This window comes from Pongo pygmaeus, chromosome 7 (assembly GCF_028885625.2).
Source record: "Pongo pygmaeus isolate AG05252 chromosome 7, NHGRI_mPonPyg2-v2.0_pri, whole genome shotgun sequence".
NCBI lineage: Eukaryota > Metazoa > Chordata > Mammalia > Primates > Hominidae > Pongo > Pongo pygmaeus.
In genome coordinates, this window is record NC_072380.2 from 33,606,137 (window position 1) to 33,622,070 (window position 15,934).

Sequence of the window (15,934 nt, forward strand, 5' to 3'; positions counted from 1 at the left end):
ATGATCCAGGAGCAGAGATCCTATTCCCTACACTGGTATTCACTTGATTAACACTTTGACCAAAAACCCTCCCCATAAGTTTGTATCCTTTGATATAAAATCAAGATGACAATTCTTGCAATTTTTTTTTTTTCTTTTTTGATAAAGGGTCTCACTCTGTCACCCAGGCCATGGTACAGTGGCACAATCATAGCTCACTGCAGCCTTGACCTCCTGGGCTCAAGTGATTCTCCTTCCTCAGCCTCCTGAGTAGATAGGACTACAGGTTCTTGCCACTATGCCCAGCTGATATTTCAAATTTGTTGTAGAAATAGGGTCTCACTATGTTGCCCAGTCTAGTCTTGAACTCCTGGGCTTAAGTGATCCTCCTGCCTCCATCTCCCAAAGTGCTGGGATTACAGGTGTGAGCCACCATTCCCGGCCCAATTCTTGCAGTTTTTGACCCTCACAGGCATGCCATATAGAACTTGGACATTTCAAATTCTGAGTCATTGTTGACAATCAGAGATTATATGCCGTTAGCCTAAAATGCAACATTTTATATTTATGTTAATAAATTTCTCACAAGCCAACAAATCTAAAAATAGGGATAACTGTTTCTAGTATAGATTTTGAATCTACCAATATGGCACATAACTGAGAAGGGTCTATTTCTCTTCAGGCACAGCAGTGAAAAAAAAAAGAGTCATTACTGGCTGGGGGTGGTGGCTCACGCCTGTAATCCTAGCACTATTGGAGGCCGAAGCGGGTGGATCATTTGAGGTTAGGAGTTCGAGACCAACCTGGCCAACATGGTGAAACCCTATCTCTACTAAAAATACAAAAATTAGCTGGATATGGTGGTACATGCCTGTAATCCCAGCTACTCAGGAGACTGAGGCAGGAGACTTGCTTGAACTCAGGAGGTGGAGGTTGCAGTGAGCTGAGATCGCACCACCGCACTACAGCCTGGGCAACAGAGAAAGACTCCATTTCAAAAAAAAGCCATTACTAAAATCTTTAAGAAGTCACCAGAGTATATGAGAAAGAACATGGGTTTTTAAGCCATGGGAATTAGGGATAAAAACTGAGTTTAGCCACAATATGATTTGGGCAAATTACTGTAACTCTCTAAGCCATGACCCTCATCTTTCAAATAAGGAAAATACTGGCCATATTGGACTCGTTTGTGCCTGTAACACAGAAGCTACTTAGGAAATGTTAGTTTCCATCCCTCCCTATTTCTTCCCTGTGTCCCACAGCCAATCTCATGGTCCTATGTCCTGTGCAATGGATAGGAGTACTACCCACCTGCCATGCAGAAGCTTCCTAAATGAAGCTGCTACCAGCAAGATGTAATTTCTCTCTCCTCTTCCTATACCACGTCTGTCTGCATCATTAGGGCTTCCAGGTATACTGGGACAGGATGCTTTCCAACCCTCGAAAGGCCTAGAGAGAAGCAGGATGCCCGGCCACAGATTGTGTACCACTCACAGCTGAGATCCCTTTCCAGCTAACTCCAGCTCGGAGTTCCTCCCTTTCACTCAATTTTTCTTCTGGATAATCCCTGTTCTTTTGCTTCTTGGATTCCCCTTCGACATTCCACCCTCTCCTCCACTCCTGATTAAACAGCCTGACAAACTGGATTTGCTAACCCGAAAGATAAACTAGAGGCCTCTACTCTGGTAGCTCTCTGCTGCCCCCTCTTGTCGCCAAATGGAACAGGCCACTGCTCTTGCCACAGAAATCTCATTTCAGGTTTCAGGAACGCACAGCACTTAACTGAGGTCAGGGCCAGGCACTGTGCTAGGTATTAGAGATTCAACAGTGAGCAAAGTGAGCAAAATCAGAAAATGCCTTGTTCTCATGGAACTTACAGTACAGTGAAAAACGCAGGCATTAAACAAAGAATCATATTAGTAAGTATAATACCAGAACTCAAAAGTGTGATGAAATGCTAAGAGGCCGGGTGCTGGCTCACGCCTGTAATACCAGCACTTTGGGAGGCCCAGAAGGAAGGATGGCTGGAGGTCAAAAGTTCAAGACCAGCCTGAGCAACACAGTGAGACACAATGCCTACAAAAAAAATTTTTTAATTAGGGCATGGTGGTCCACGCCTCTAGTCCTAACTAATTGGGAAGCTGAGGCAGGAGGATTGCCTGAGCCCAGGAGTTCGAGACTGCAGTGAGCTACAATCACACCACTGCACTCCAGCCTGGGCAAGAGAACAAAACCCTTTCTCTTAAAAAAATAAAAATTAAAAAATTTTATAAATAAATGCTATGAAAGCCTATAATACAGAATCTGACCTTGTCAGGTCAAAGAAGTCTTCTTGGAGATGGTGGTTAAGGCTGAAATTGAAGGATGAGTGGAATAAACAGAAAAAAGGAGGAGAAGGAAAAAGTCCAGAGGGGGAAGCAGCTTGAGTATAAGGTCTAGGGTCTAGGTTAGGAGGAGCATGTTGGGATGTTAGAAGGGACCTGAAGAAAATCGGTGTAGCCAGAGGAGGGGGGAGGGTGGAGGAAGGAGCTGCAAAAGGGGCTCAATGGGCCAGGCATGGTGCCTCATGCCTGTAAACCCAGCACTTTCGGAGGCTGAGGCGGGCAGATCACTTGAGGTCAGGAGTTCAACACCAGCCTGGCCAACATGGTGAAACCCCTATCTCTACCAAAAAAATACAAAAATTAGCCATCCCTGGTGGTGCATGCCTGTGGTCTCAGCTACTCGAGAGGCTGAGGCACGAGAATCACTTGAACACAGGAGGCGTTCAAAGGTTGCAGGGAGCCGAAACAAGAGCGAAACTCCCTCTCAAAAAAAAAAAAAAAAAAGATTAGTGAATTCACTCTTGTTGCCCAGGCTGGAGTGCAGTGGCACGATCTCGGCTCACTGCAGCCACCGCCTCCTGGGTTCAAGCAATTCTCCTGCCTCAGCCTCCTGAGTAACTGGGATTACAGGCGCCTGCCACCATGCCCAGCTAATTTTTTGTATTTTCAATAGGATGGGGTTTCGCCATGTTGGCCAGGCTTGTTTTGAACTCCTGGACTCATGTGATCCACCCGCCTCAGCCTCCCAAAGTGCTGGGATTACAGGTGTGAGCCACCATGCCCGGCCTGAAGATCACCTCTTAAAGGCATTATAGATATAAAGTGGACTCTGCCCATATATGAAGTATTACCTATCTCTGTGGTCAGTATTGAATGAGAAAGAAAATGTGAAGTAGTGAAAAATGAGGACTGTCTCTGCTTCATTTTGGTGCTAAATATTTTTAGAAAAGTGTTGACCATAAGCTATGAGGCTCACAGTGATCTTGTCTAAATAGCTGGAGAAACTTTAGGAATGAAAGCACAGTGAAGACACAAAGAAGCTGTAGGAAAAAGTAATTGTTCATTGACAAGCCTACAAAATTTGCTCACCTAGCGCTCAGGTGTTGCAGAGGAAGTGAAGTATATCTTCTCTGTAACTAATCCAGTTTTTCTCATGAGTCCCCATCCCCTGGGCATACAAAGGTAAAACAACAGATTCAATCTGATCTAAGGCAAAACCTTAAAACTGTGCTCTCAGGTAACATTCACTCTAAGTAAAAATGGCTGCCTTTCAGATTTCCCAGGTCCTACCTCCCTCCCCAGCTCTCCTCTATGACTACATTTGCCAGGGGAAAGGAGGGCCTGGAAGCCATGTAATTTCTGTCCTCTGATTTCTCTGACCTCAGAATGCTGAAATCGGCACCTGGCGTCCTTATGATCTGGCCCCGAGGGACCCTCCCAGGGCCTGGGGAATGTTCCACTGAGGACTCAGCCCCACTCAGGGCTCACAAGGGTACCCTCTCTGGAATAACCACATAATTTATGTGTGCCAGTTGTACCATAAATTATATGGTTATTCCAGAGAGTACCAGTGACAGAGGGTACCAACTGCAGAGAAGCCTTGGACAGCAGGTGAAAGCCGGGCTGCCCTAGGCAAACAAGCGTGCAGCCCCCTGCAGAGGAATCACTGCCACACACTCTGCCCAGGCTTTGGCCCAGGTGCTCACTTTACAACTTCACTTTAAGCAGAACATCTAATATGGAAACAAAGGGGCTTGGTGAGCAGCCAGGCATGGTGGCATGCATCTACCATCCCAGCTACTTGAAAGGCAGAGATGGGAGGATCAAGAACAGCCTGGACAACGTAGGAGACCTTGTCTCTTTAAAACAAAAACAAAAACAAAAAAGGGCCAGGCGCGGTGGCTCACACCTGTAATCCCAGCATTTTGGGAGGCCGAGATGGGTGGATCACCTGAGGTCGGGAGTTCGAGATCCGCCTGGCCAACATGGAGAAGCCCCATCTCTACTAAAAATACAAAAAATTAGCTGGGCATGGTGGTGCATGCCTGTAATCCCAGCTACTCAGGAGGCTGAGGCAGGAGAATCACTTGAACCCAGGAGGCAGAGGTTGCAGTGAGCCGAGATCATGCCATTGCACTCCAGCATGGGCAACAAGAGTGAAACTCTGTCTCAAAAAAAAACAAAAAACAAAAAAAAATTATCTTGCTATAACCAGTACTTACAAAGAAAAAAATTTTAAAACACCAAAAGCTTGGAAAGCAGACCACAAGCCCGCTGCCTGGCCAGCCAATCTACCCAAATAACTAATTTATCTCAAAACCTGTTGTCTTTGTGGTTTCCTCAACTTACCATGATATTTCTAAAGTCCTGTCTTCAAAAGCTATCCCCAAAGCAAGATTTGGGGTTGGCAAGAGCGAATATAAAAACTGACCTCAGCCTGGCACGGTGGCTCACACCTGTAATCCCAGCACTTTGGGAGGCCAAGGTGGGCGGATCACAAGGTCAGGAGATCAAGACCATCCTGGCCAACATGGTAAAACTCCATCTCTACTAAATACAAAAATTAGCCAGGCTTGGTGGCGCATGCCTGTAATCCCACTACTTGGGAGGCTGAGGCAGGAAAATCGCTTGAACCCGGGAGGCGGAGGTTGCAGTGAGCCAAGATCGCAACACTGCGCTCCAGCCTGGCAACAGAGCGAGACTCTGTCTCAAAAAGAAAAAAAAAAATGACCTCCAACTCCTCATCTCCTTCTTTCTCCTGGTTCTTTTCCCAGCACCTAAGACTAAAAGACATAAGGCTGTCTCTTCTTCCTTCAACCATGTAGTGTCAAGGCTCCTGACCAAGCTGTCACCACTGGAAGCAGCACGTTCTCAACAGGAGAAATCTAAGCACTGAGTATTCTAATCTTCATTCTTATTATGTCAAAGGAGAAGCAAGAAGGCTCTTATTATTTTATAGGAAAGACCCTATTATCAATGTCAAAATTGAGTATGAATGTCAAACTTTTCTCCTGCAATAGTCCTATTCTCCCCAAAACAGATGGATGCTTTAGACTAACAAGGGAGATGGTAACCTATTCAAAAGAAGAACCTTCCCCCAGAAAACCATCTTGATTAGTACAGCTTTTAAATATATTTGCTATGGTTTGAATGTGTCTCCCAAAAAGCATGTGTTGGAAATTTAATCCCCAACACAATAGTGTTGGGGGGTGTGGCCTAATGGGAGGTGGTTAGATCATGAGGGCTCCACCCTCTGAATGGATTAATGCCAATGGTAAAAGGGTTTGAGACTATGAGTCCAACCTCTTGCTCTCACTCTTTTTGGCTCTTCTACCATGGGATGACATAGCAAGGAGGACCTCGCCAAGTGATGACCCCTCCATCTTAGACTTCCCAGCCTCCAGAACCATGAGCCAATAAATTTCTGTTGCATATTAATTACCCAGTCTCCAGTATTCTGTTACAGTAGCACAAAACAGGCTAAGACAATATCATAATCCTATTGCCACTGCTCTTTAACTGTGTACAGCAGCTCATCTGAACAAATGCATGATGCTAAGTCACAGGATACAACTTACTGGGCATCCACCCTGCCCCAGGCAATATGTTGTGTACTTTAGATGAATTATACTCAAACCCTACAAAAACCCTAAAGAAAATGGTTTTCTATTTTCATTTTACAAATAAGAAAAGAAGCTTAAAGATATTAAGTAAAGATGCCAATGTCAGAGATGTAACGTGGTGGAGATGAATTCGGCGCAATATTTACTGCAGTACTCTCGAACCCAAGGTCTTTCCATTACTCCAGTTTCTCAAGCAATTCAGGGTAGAGAGTTTAGTTATGACATGCCTCACATCACCCCTCTCCCTGCCAAAAAAGTCACTATTATCTCTGCAAAGTATAGAAATGTATAAAATTAGATCTGCCATTGTGCATAAAGACAGAAGTTGTTTCTGTCAAACTGAGTATGTAATCATTGTTTGACTAATGTAAATCAACTTTGGCTTCTTTCTTCCAAGGAATAATACAGTATAAAATAGAGCATGTGGGGTATTACAAAGAAGATACGTACTTTCTATAATTCATGGCAGAAATGCATGAAGCAATTGAGGGGGAGGGCAGATGGAGGAAGGGGAGGAAGAGACAGTGACAAAAAGCTGAGCAAGAAAAGGTACAGGAGGTACGGGTGCATGCAACCAACAATGAGGAGAAACACCTGATCTTAACTAAAATGAAAAAAAAATGGGCCGGGCATGGTGACTCACACCTGTAATCCCAGCACTTTGGGAAGCCGAGATGGGCGGATCACTTGAGGCCAGGAGTTTGAGGCCAGCCTGGCCAACATGGTGAAACCCTATCCCTACTAAAAATACAAAAATTAGTTGGGCATGGTGGTGGGCACCTGTAGTCCCAGCTACTCAGGAGACTGAAGCAAAAGAATCACTTGAACCCAGGAGGCAGAGAGTGCAGTGAGACGAGATTGCACCATTGTACCCTAGCCTGGATGACAGAGTAAGACTCTGTCTCAAAAAAAAAGAAAAGAAAGACTCCAGTTTATATGTAAGCCTAGCAAACTTTCCCATGTGCCAAAACTCACCACCCTCTACTCCACCAACGCCATTACCAACCCCCATTTCACACCCAGGCTGTGACTGAGAAAATCTATGACTTGTATGAGCATTATGATGTCCTGGTGCCAAATGTCATTATTACGCTTTAAAGACAGAGCACTGTCCAGGGAGATCAATGTTACAGGATGAGCAAAAGCCAAAGTAACTTGGTTGCCCCGAAAATCAAAAATGGTCCTTTCATCTTTATACCTTCAACTCCTCTCAATCTTTTGGTGACTTAACCAGGCAGTGCTAGGAAAACCAAATTTAGAGGCTGAAAATAGGAAACCCGGGAATGTAGAGTGTGATCGTTTGCCTTTGCTTCAAACTATGGGACAATTTGACTAGAAAGGTTGCAAACTGCTGAACATCATGTATGAAAATTAAAAACTAGTGTTTAGTTACCTTGAGAAAAAAGGGAATATGGACCACTCAAGCCAATCATGTGTCAAAGACTTGAGAAAAACCAGGAGTTTTACAGTTATTGCTCACAGAGGAAATTTAAAGACATCGTTTTATTTATTTATTTTTGTATTTTGAGACAGAGCTGTGCTCTTATCGCCCAGACTGGAGTGCAATGGTGGGATCTCGGCTCACTGCAACCTCCACCTCCCGGGTTCAAGCAATTCTCCTGCTTTAGCCTGCCTTAGCCTCCCGAGTAGCTGGGATTACAGGCATGCGCCACCATGCTCAGCTAATTTTGTATTTTTAGTAGAGATGGGGTTTCTCCATGTCGGTCAGGCTGGTCTCGAACTCCCAACCTCAGGTGATCCGCCCTCCTCGGCCTCCCAAAGTGCTGGGATTACAGGTGTGAGCCACTGCACCTGGCCAAAGACATTGTTTTAAAGAAAACTAGGAACACCTGTATACTGTGGCAGACACTAACTCAGATGACTCCAGAGCCCCCTCAACCTCAAGAGTTTTACGGTTTTATGGCAACATGCACACTTACCCTTGGAAAGTGTGCATTGTGGGTCTGTGTGGGCCTGGGTAGAGATGCTAGAGAAGGATTTCAAAGTCATCCCTCCTGGATCCATGCTTTTGCTCAGCATCAGCTAAGTATCTTATTCTAAGCAGAGACCACTCGTTTTGACACTTTCAGATATCACCAGATGCCATATTAGTCCAATAATTAAGTGCTCCTCAAAGGCTAATCATGCCCATGTGGCTAAAAGTATACCCTAGTTGGCCAGGCACGGTGGCTCATACCTGTAATCCCAGCACTTTGGGGAGCCAAGGCAGGTGGATCACTTGAGGCCAGGAGTTCAAGACCAGCCTGGTTAATATGGTGAGACCCAGTGTCTACCAAAAAATACAAAAAGTAGCCAGGCACAGTGGCACGTGCCTGTAGTCCCAGCTACTTGGGAGGTTGAGGCACAAGAATTGCTTGAACCTGGGAGGCGGAGGTTGCAGTCAGCTGAGACTGAGCCCCTGAACTCCAGCCTGGGCAACAGAGCAAGACCCTGCCTCAAAAAAAAAAAAAAAAAAAAAGAATACCCTAATTGCATAATTCCTTTGAAGGAATCATCAAAATTCACATTCTTGATTACAGTTTTCCAATTTCAACACAAAACATTCTTGGAAACTTTGTTAGAGGGCTGATGTATTAAAGAGGATTATATATTCCCAAAGGCATAATGCTGTAATTGGATATTTTTTTTACCAATCAAGGCTAACACCAAATAAATAATAGGCATATATGAGCAATAACAAGAGATAAAACCAAAGATACATCTACAAATTCCACAATGAAGCTTAGAGATTTTATATTTAGTCATAAATATTAGCAGTGGAAACCACTTAAGAGATCTCCTAGGAGCTGTCCCAAACACATTCCCTCTGAAGAACCACACCGTTATCTCCTGGGAAGTTTCATAAACAGCACAAATTTGGGGACCTGGCACAGTGGCTATGCCTATAATCCTAGCACTTTGGAGGCTGAAGTGGGCAGATTTCTTGAGCCTAGGAGTTTCAGACCAGCCTGAGCAACATAGTGAGACTCTCTCTATTTAAAAAGTAAAATACAGCCAGGCACGATGGCTCACACCTGTAATCCCAGCACTTTGGGAGGCTGAGGTGGGCAGATCACATGAGGTCTGGAGTTCAAGACCAGCCTGGTCAACATGGTGAAACCCCGTCTCTACTAAAAATACAAAAATTAGCCAGGCGTGGTGGGCACCTGTAATCCCAGCTATTCGGGAGGCTGAGGCAGGAGAACTGCTTGAACCTGGGAGGTGGAGGTTCTAGTGAGCCAAGATCACACCACTGCACTCCAACCTGGGCAACAAGAGCGAGACTCTGTCTCAAAAAAAAAAAAAAAAGTAAAATAAAAAGTAAAAATAAAAAACAACACAAGTTCCCAGGCCTCATTCCTATTGGTACGGTTAGGAAACAAAATGCTGTCTCTTTTAATTTTTCCAGGTGATTCACATGTACATTTAGATTTGGGAGTGCTAGATTGGTTATGTGAATTGTTCACAGTTACATGACTAGTATTAGAGCTGGATCTCAAACCTAGATATTCTGACTTCCAAATCAATGCTCTTTCCACATCAGAGTGCCAGCTATACAGAAATCCCAAATATGCTGCTTATATAAAGGTCTGAATATACTAAACATTATAGTGTTAGAATACATTAAAATGTACAATTTTAAAATATTTCCAAATAGAAATATTTAGCTATCAAAAAGATATATTAAAATATTTTAACTAATTCCACATTCATTTTTTATTATAAAAGAAATTTCAGGATGATAAACAAAATAACCAAGGTCTAAGCAAGCTCTTCAAAGGAAATTTGCACTGCTCCTTTAAATTTTGATAAATTTCCTTGTAGCATATAGAAGTACTTAAAATCATTCATTAAGGCCAGACACAGTGACTCACACCTATAATACCAGCACTTTGGGAGGCCAAGACAAGTAGAACACCTGAGGTCAGGAGTTCGAGACCAGCCTGACCAACATGGCAAAACCCCATCTCTACCAAAAATACAAAAATTAACCATAATCCCAGCTGTAATCCCAGCTACTTGGGAGGCTGAGGGAGGAGAACCACTTGAACCCAGGAGGCAGAGGTTGCAGTGAGCCAAAATCACAACACTGCACTTCAGCTTGGGCAACGGAGTGAGATTCAGTCTCAAAAAAGAAAAAAAAATCATTCATTAAACAATTCTTTTCAAAAATAGCCCTGCAGAGTCTGGGCAACATAGGAAGACCTTATCTCTACAAAAACTAAATGTGAGGCTGGGCGCAGTGGCTCACGCCTGTAATCCCAGCACTTCGGCAGGACGAAGCAGGTGGATCACCTGAGGTCAGGAGTTCAAGATCATCCTAGCTAACACGGTGAAACTCCATCTCTACTAAAAATACAAAAAATTAGCCAGGTGTGGTGGCAGGTGCCTGTAGTCCCAGCTACTCAGGAGGCTGAGGCAGGAGAATGGCGTGAACCGGGAAGGCAGAGTTTGCAGTGAGCAGAGATTGCGCCAGTGCACTCCAGCCTGGGCGACAGAGCGAGACTCTGTCTCAAAAAAAAAAAAAAAAAAAATTGAAAAGCTAGCTGGGCATGGTGGCAGGTACCTGTAATCCCAGCTACTCGGGAGGCTGAGGCAGGAGAATCACTTGAACCCAGGAGGCAAAGATTGCAGTGAGCCAAGATAGCACCACTGCACTCCAGCCTGGGTGACAGAGCAAGATTCAGTCTCGGGAAAAAAAAAAAAAAAAAACAACAACTAAATTTGAAAAATTAACTAGGCATGATGATACGTATCTGTGATCCCAGGTACTCAGGAGGCTGAAGTGGGAGGATCACTTGGGCCTAGGAGGTATAGGCCGCAGTGAGCTGAGATTGTGTCACTGCACTCTAGCCTGGGCAACAGAGCAAGACACTGTCTTAAAAAAAAAAAAAAAAAAAAAAAAGCCAGGTGCAGTGGCTCATGCCTGTAATCCCAGCACTTTGGGAGGCCGAGGCAGGTGGATCACAAGATCAGAAGATCGATACCAGCCTGCCCAACATGGTGAAACCTGTCTCTACCAAAAATATAAAAATTAGCTGAGTGTGGTGGCGCATGCCTGTAATCCCAGCTACTCGGGAGGCTAAGGCAGTAGAATCACTTGAACTCGGGAGGCAGAGGTTGCAGTGAGCCGAGATCACACCACTGCACTCCAGCCTGGGCAACAGAGCAACACTCCATCTCAAAAACAAAAAAAACAAAAGTTGCCCTGCAGCAAGTCCACATTAAGCATTTTACTTACAGGACCCTCTTGAATCTGATTCTCTTATTCATCTTCTTGTCTTTGCTCTTCCTAGCTTTTTCTTTCCATCCCTCACCAAGGCACCCCTCCCACTCCCATAATCCCAAAGTGTGGAGGAGAAAGGAAGTCCCAGAGGGCATGATGGAAAGGCCACTAATGGGAAGGCCACTACTGATTCCTCTTTCATGACCCTGCTACTTAGGACCTAGGGTTTAATGTAGCTCTGTGGGTTCTTTAAAAACAAACCAAATAAGCATAAAAGCTATTTTATTACGTTTTTTCCCCTTCCCATGATCACTCATGCCCCACTATAGAACTGGAGAGAGCCCCTTAGCAGGGCACCAGACCTTGGCTTTCCATTCAGTGCTGCTGATGACTCCAGGAGGACCACCTGGAATCAGCTATGGCCCCAGAGAGGAGGTTCCAACCCTCCCCAGAGTGAGGCTCACTGATGTGCACCTCCACCCCTGCTAAAGCCACTGCAGGGCAGCTCCTCACTCCCCAGGGATTCCCACATCACCTGAAAGGGCCTTGTCGCCTCCTGGGGTCTTCCCTGCCACTGCCACCAGATAATAAGAGGCTGGCTGGACACAGGTGCAGGTGCACTGGCTCACTGGCTAGTGGTGCAGATGCTGTCACTGGCTCTAGTTTTCCCAGTGGCTGTCCAAGGAACAAAATAACATGACCCAGAGTGCTGGGGCAAACTTTGATCAATCAAAGACAGGAAGGAGACAGGGAGTACCTGAAAAATATTTTCTTATTCATTCCTCCCCATCCAAGACATGTTTCCTTTCCAGAGACTTCTCATGACTATGCTTCCTGGTGAAACTGCCATCTACATGCTCTTTTCTTTTAATATTTTACTCATAATTTATTTATATCTTGCTTAATTTTATTTAGTTTTTAATTTAATTTTTTTTTTTTGAGATGGAGTCTTGCTCTGTCACCCAGGCTGGAGGGCAGTGGCGTGATCTTGGCTCACTGCAACTCCCACCTTCCGGGTTCAAGTGATTCTTCTGCCTCAGCCTCCTGAGTAGCTGGGACTATAGGCACACACCACCGCACCCGGCTAATTTTTGTATTTTTAGTAGAGACGGGGTTTCACCATATGGGCCAGGCTGGTCTCAAACTCCTGACTTCATGATCTGCCCACCTCAGCCTCCCAAAGGGCTGAGATTACAGGCGTGAGCCACCACGCCCAGACAATTTTTTTTTCTTTTTCTGAGACAGAGTCTTACTCTGTCACCCAGGCTAGAGTGCAGTGTCATGATCTTGGCTCACTGCAACCTCTGCCTCCTGGTTCATGCAATTCTCCTGCCTCAGCTGCCTGAGTAGATGGGATTACAGGTGTGTGCCACCACTCCTGGACAATTTTTGTATTTTTAGTAGAGATGGCGTTTCACCATGTTGGCCAGGCTTGTCTCGTACCCCTGACCTCGGGTGATCTACCCACCTCGGCCTCCCAAAGTGCTGGAATTACAGACCTGAGCCACCATACCCAGCCTAATTTTGTTTTTATATAATTTTTTTCAACTTTTTTTTTAAGTTGAAAAACCATTTATTTCACCGGAGAGAAAAACAAGTGATCCAACTCTATAGGTCTAGCCTTTGGACCAAAAAAAGACCCAGGGGCAGCGAGACTCTTGCCACAGTCATTCCCAAATCCAACAGGCGCAGAAGGCACGGAGGAGACAGCACAGCCCCCACCATGGTTTCTGCACACAATGAGGCCTGCTGGGAGAACAGAACATGAATGGGAAGCTACAGAAGTATTGAAGGACAGAAGAACACGAAAATGGGCAGGAGAGGAAAGGAAAGGAAGAGAAGGTCTCAACTTAGCAAGGTAAATTAAGGTCCACGATTCCTGAGGGACTGAATGCACCAAGCTGAGAACGTCCCGGGGACTGGGTACCATGAAGGGTGTATTCTCATGCATAACCGCAGCTCGGAATTTCAGCCCACACACATCCCATGGTGAAACTGTGTTATCAAGGCCCCTGATGGCCTCCACTGCATCCTCTGCCCGTTCCATGTGTAAGAAGGCATCATCTTTCACAATGTCACATTCAACAACCGTCCAGACCATACTCCTCAAACTTGGCTGGAAGCTCCTTATTGGTACAGGTGGGACTGATGTTGCCCACATGCAACTTGGTTGAGGTTTTGCTCTTATTCGTGCTGGCTTCCACACTGATGTTTACCCCATAAAGCTTGTGATGGTGCAGGTTGCGTATGGCATCTTCCTCTGCAGTTCTGTCTTCTACGTGCACAAAGCCATAATTCTTAATGATGCCACATTCCAGCACCTTCCCATACTGCTAGAAGAGTGAGCGAATCTCCCGCTCTGTAGCCTCCCAGGGCAGGTTTCCAATGAACAGCTTCACCATCCTGACCACAGCCAGCACAGAAATCAGCAGGGCCTCCTCCTCGCAGCATGGACGCTTCTGACAAAATGCTAAAATAGCGGCCAATTTTTTTCAACTTTTATTTTAGAATCAGGATGTCCATGTGCATGATGCTGAAGTTTAGGGTATGAATGATCTCGTTACCCAGGTACTGAGCATAGTACCCAACAGCTTTTCAACCTTTGCCCCCCTCCCTCCTTCTTCCCTCTAGTAGTCCCCAGTGTCTAATGTTGCCATCTTTATGTCCCTGGGTACCCTATGTTGAGTTACCACTTATAAGAGAGAACATGCAGTATCTGCTCCTGCATTAATTCTAATTTGCTTAGGATAACGGCCTCCAGCTGCACTCATGTTGCTGCAGAGGACATGATTTTGTTATTTTTTATGGCTGTGTAGTATTCCATGGTGTATATGAAGGTTTTCTTTATCCAATCCACCATGGATGGGCACCTGGATTGATTCCATGTCTTTGCTCTTGTGAACAGTGCTATGATGAACATGTGAGTGCATTACATCCTTTTTCTTCCTTTCCAGCATCACTTCCCTTTCCCCCTCACTCTTGCTTCCCTAGCACTGTACCCATAATGGAACTCAAACTACCCTGGCTAATACAGAGAAAACTGAAGCATCAGTCACAGAGCAGAGGCTCAGTTAAAATAACAAATTAAAAAAAAAAAAAAAAAGCAGACTGCCAGCTTTCAAGACACTTTTACTGGAGGGGAAAAAAACCAAACAAACATATAAATGCCTGTGGATGTTTTTCTTCTAGATGTACTGATTAAATGGCTTCATCAGTTAAAAAAGGAGTCTGAAGGCAGGGCATGGTGGCTCACACCTGTAATCCCAGCACTGTGGGAGGCTGAGGTAGGCAGATCACTTGAGGTTAGGAGTTCGAGACCAGCCTGGCCAACAGTGTGAAACCTCATCTCTATTAAAAACACAAAAATTGGCTGGGCATTGTGGCACATGCCTGTAGTCCCAGCTACTTGGGAGGCTGAGGCAGGAGAATCGCTTGAACCAGAGAGGCAGAGGTTGCAGTAAGCCAAGATCATCCACTGCACTCCAGCCTGGGTGACAGAGCGAGACTCCATCTCAAAAAAATAAAAAATAATAAAAATAAAGGCGTCTAAGGAATTTGTATTTACATTTTTAGATATAAAGTTTTGGGCTGTGAATTATATGACTGCCTAACAGTTGCACACTTAAATTTTTTCACGGGTCCTCACATGCAACCGAAATATATAGTTATCAACGATTTGATGTCAAATTTAGATGCCTGTACTCAGGAAGGTAAAATATGTAGATGTCAATTACCTTAAGGATTAAATATTTATATGCCTATGGAAGCAAAATATTTTGTGATCAATAATTTACTGACGTTTTTATGCCCGTCAGGAAGGAAATGAATAACTGCATTTAGGTTTTTTATGCAACACAGTTGTGTTAAATTGATAACATGAGGTTGAACAAAGCGTCTGAAAAGTCAAGAGGTTAAATAAATAACCTCAGTTAATTCTTCATATATATATACCTGTATATATGAAAACAGATACCATTAAGCCATCAGCAAGACATAAAATCTGGCTAGATGCAGTGGCTCATGCCTGTAATCCCAGTACTGTTGGAGGCCAAGGTAGGAGGATCGTTTGAGCCCAGGAGTTCAAGACCAACCTGGGCAACATAGGGAGACCCTGTCTCTACAAAAAAATTTAAAAATTAGCCAGGTGTGGTGGCGCATGCCTGTAGTCCCAGGTACCACCACCCAGGAGGCTGAGGCAGGAGGATTGCTTGAGCACAGGAGGTTGAAACTGCAGTGAGCATTGTTTGCACCACTGCACTCCAAACTGGACAACAGAGCAAGACCCTGTTCCTCTCCCACACTGTACTAGTCCGCCTACACTGTACTAGTCCATTTTCACACTGCTGATAAAGACAAACTCGAGACTGGGTAATTTATAAAGAAAAAGAGGTTTAATAGACTCACAATTCCACATGGCTGGGGAGGCCTCACAATCATGGTGGAAGGCGAAAGGCATGTCTTATATGGTGGCAGGCAAGAGAATGAGAGCGCCAAGTGAAAGGGGTGAATGAGAGCCAAGAGAAAGGGGAAGCAGACAAGAGAGACTGAGAGCCCTTATAAAATCATCAGATCTCGTGAGATTTATTCACTACCACGGGGGAAACCGCTCCCATGACTCGATTGTCTCCCACTGGGTCTTTTCCACAACACATGGGAATTATGGGAGCTACAATCCAAGATGAGATTTGGGTGGAGACACAGCCAAACCATATCACCCACAAAAAAGACATAGTATCTATCTTCAAATCACATCTCAAAACTACCACTTCCTTCTCCTCTGC

General features: G+C 44.8%; 1 protein-coding gene and 1 pseudogene across 15 annotated transcripts in view; both read right to left on the reverse strand.

Annotated features, from left to right (window-relative positions):
- The window catches only part of FUT10 (fucosyltransferase 10), a 115,135-nt gene that overhangs the window by 67,766 nt on the left and 31,435 nt on the right, over positions 1-15,934 (reverse strand). The gene's annotated exons all lie outside the window — the stretch shown is intronic.
- LOC129042269 (RNA-binding protein 4-like) lies at positions 13,122-13,555 on the reverse strand (annotated as a pseudogene).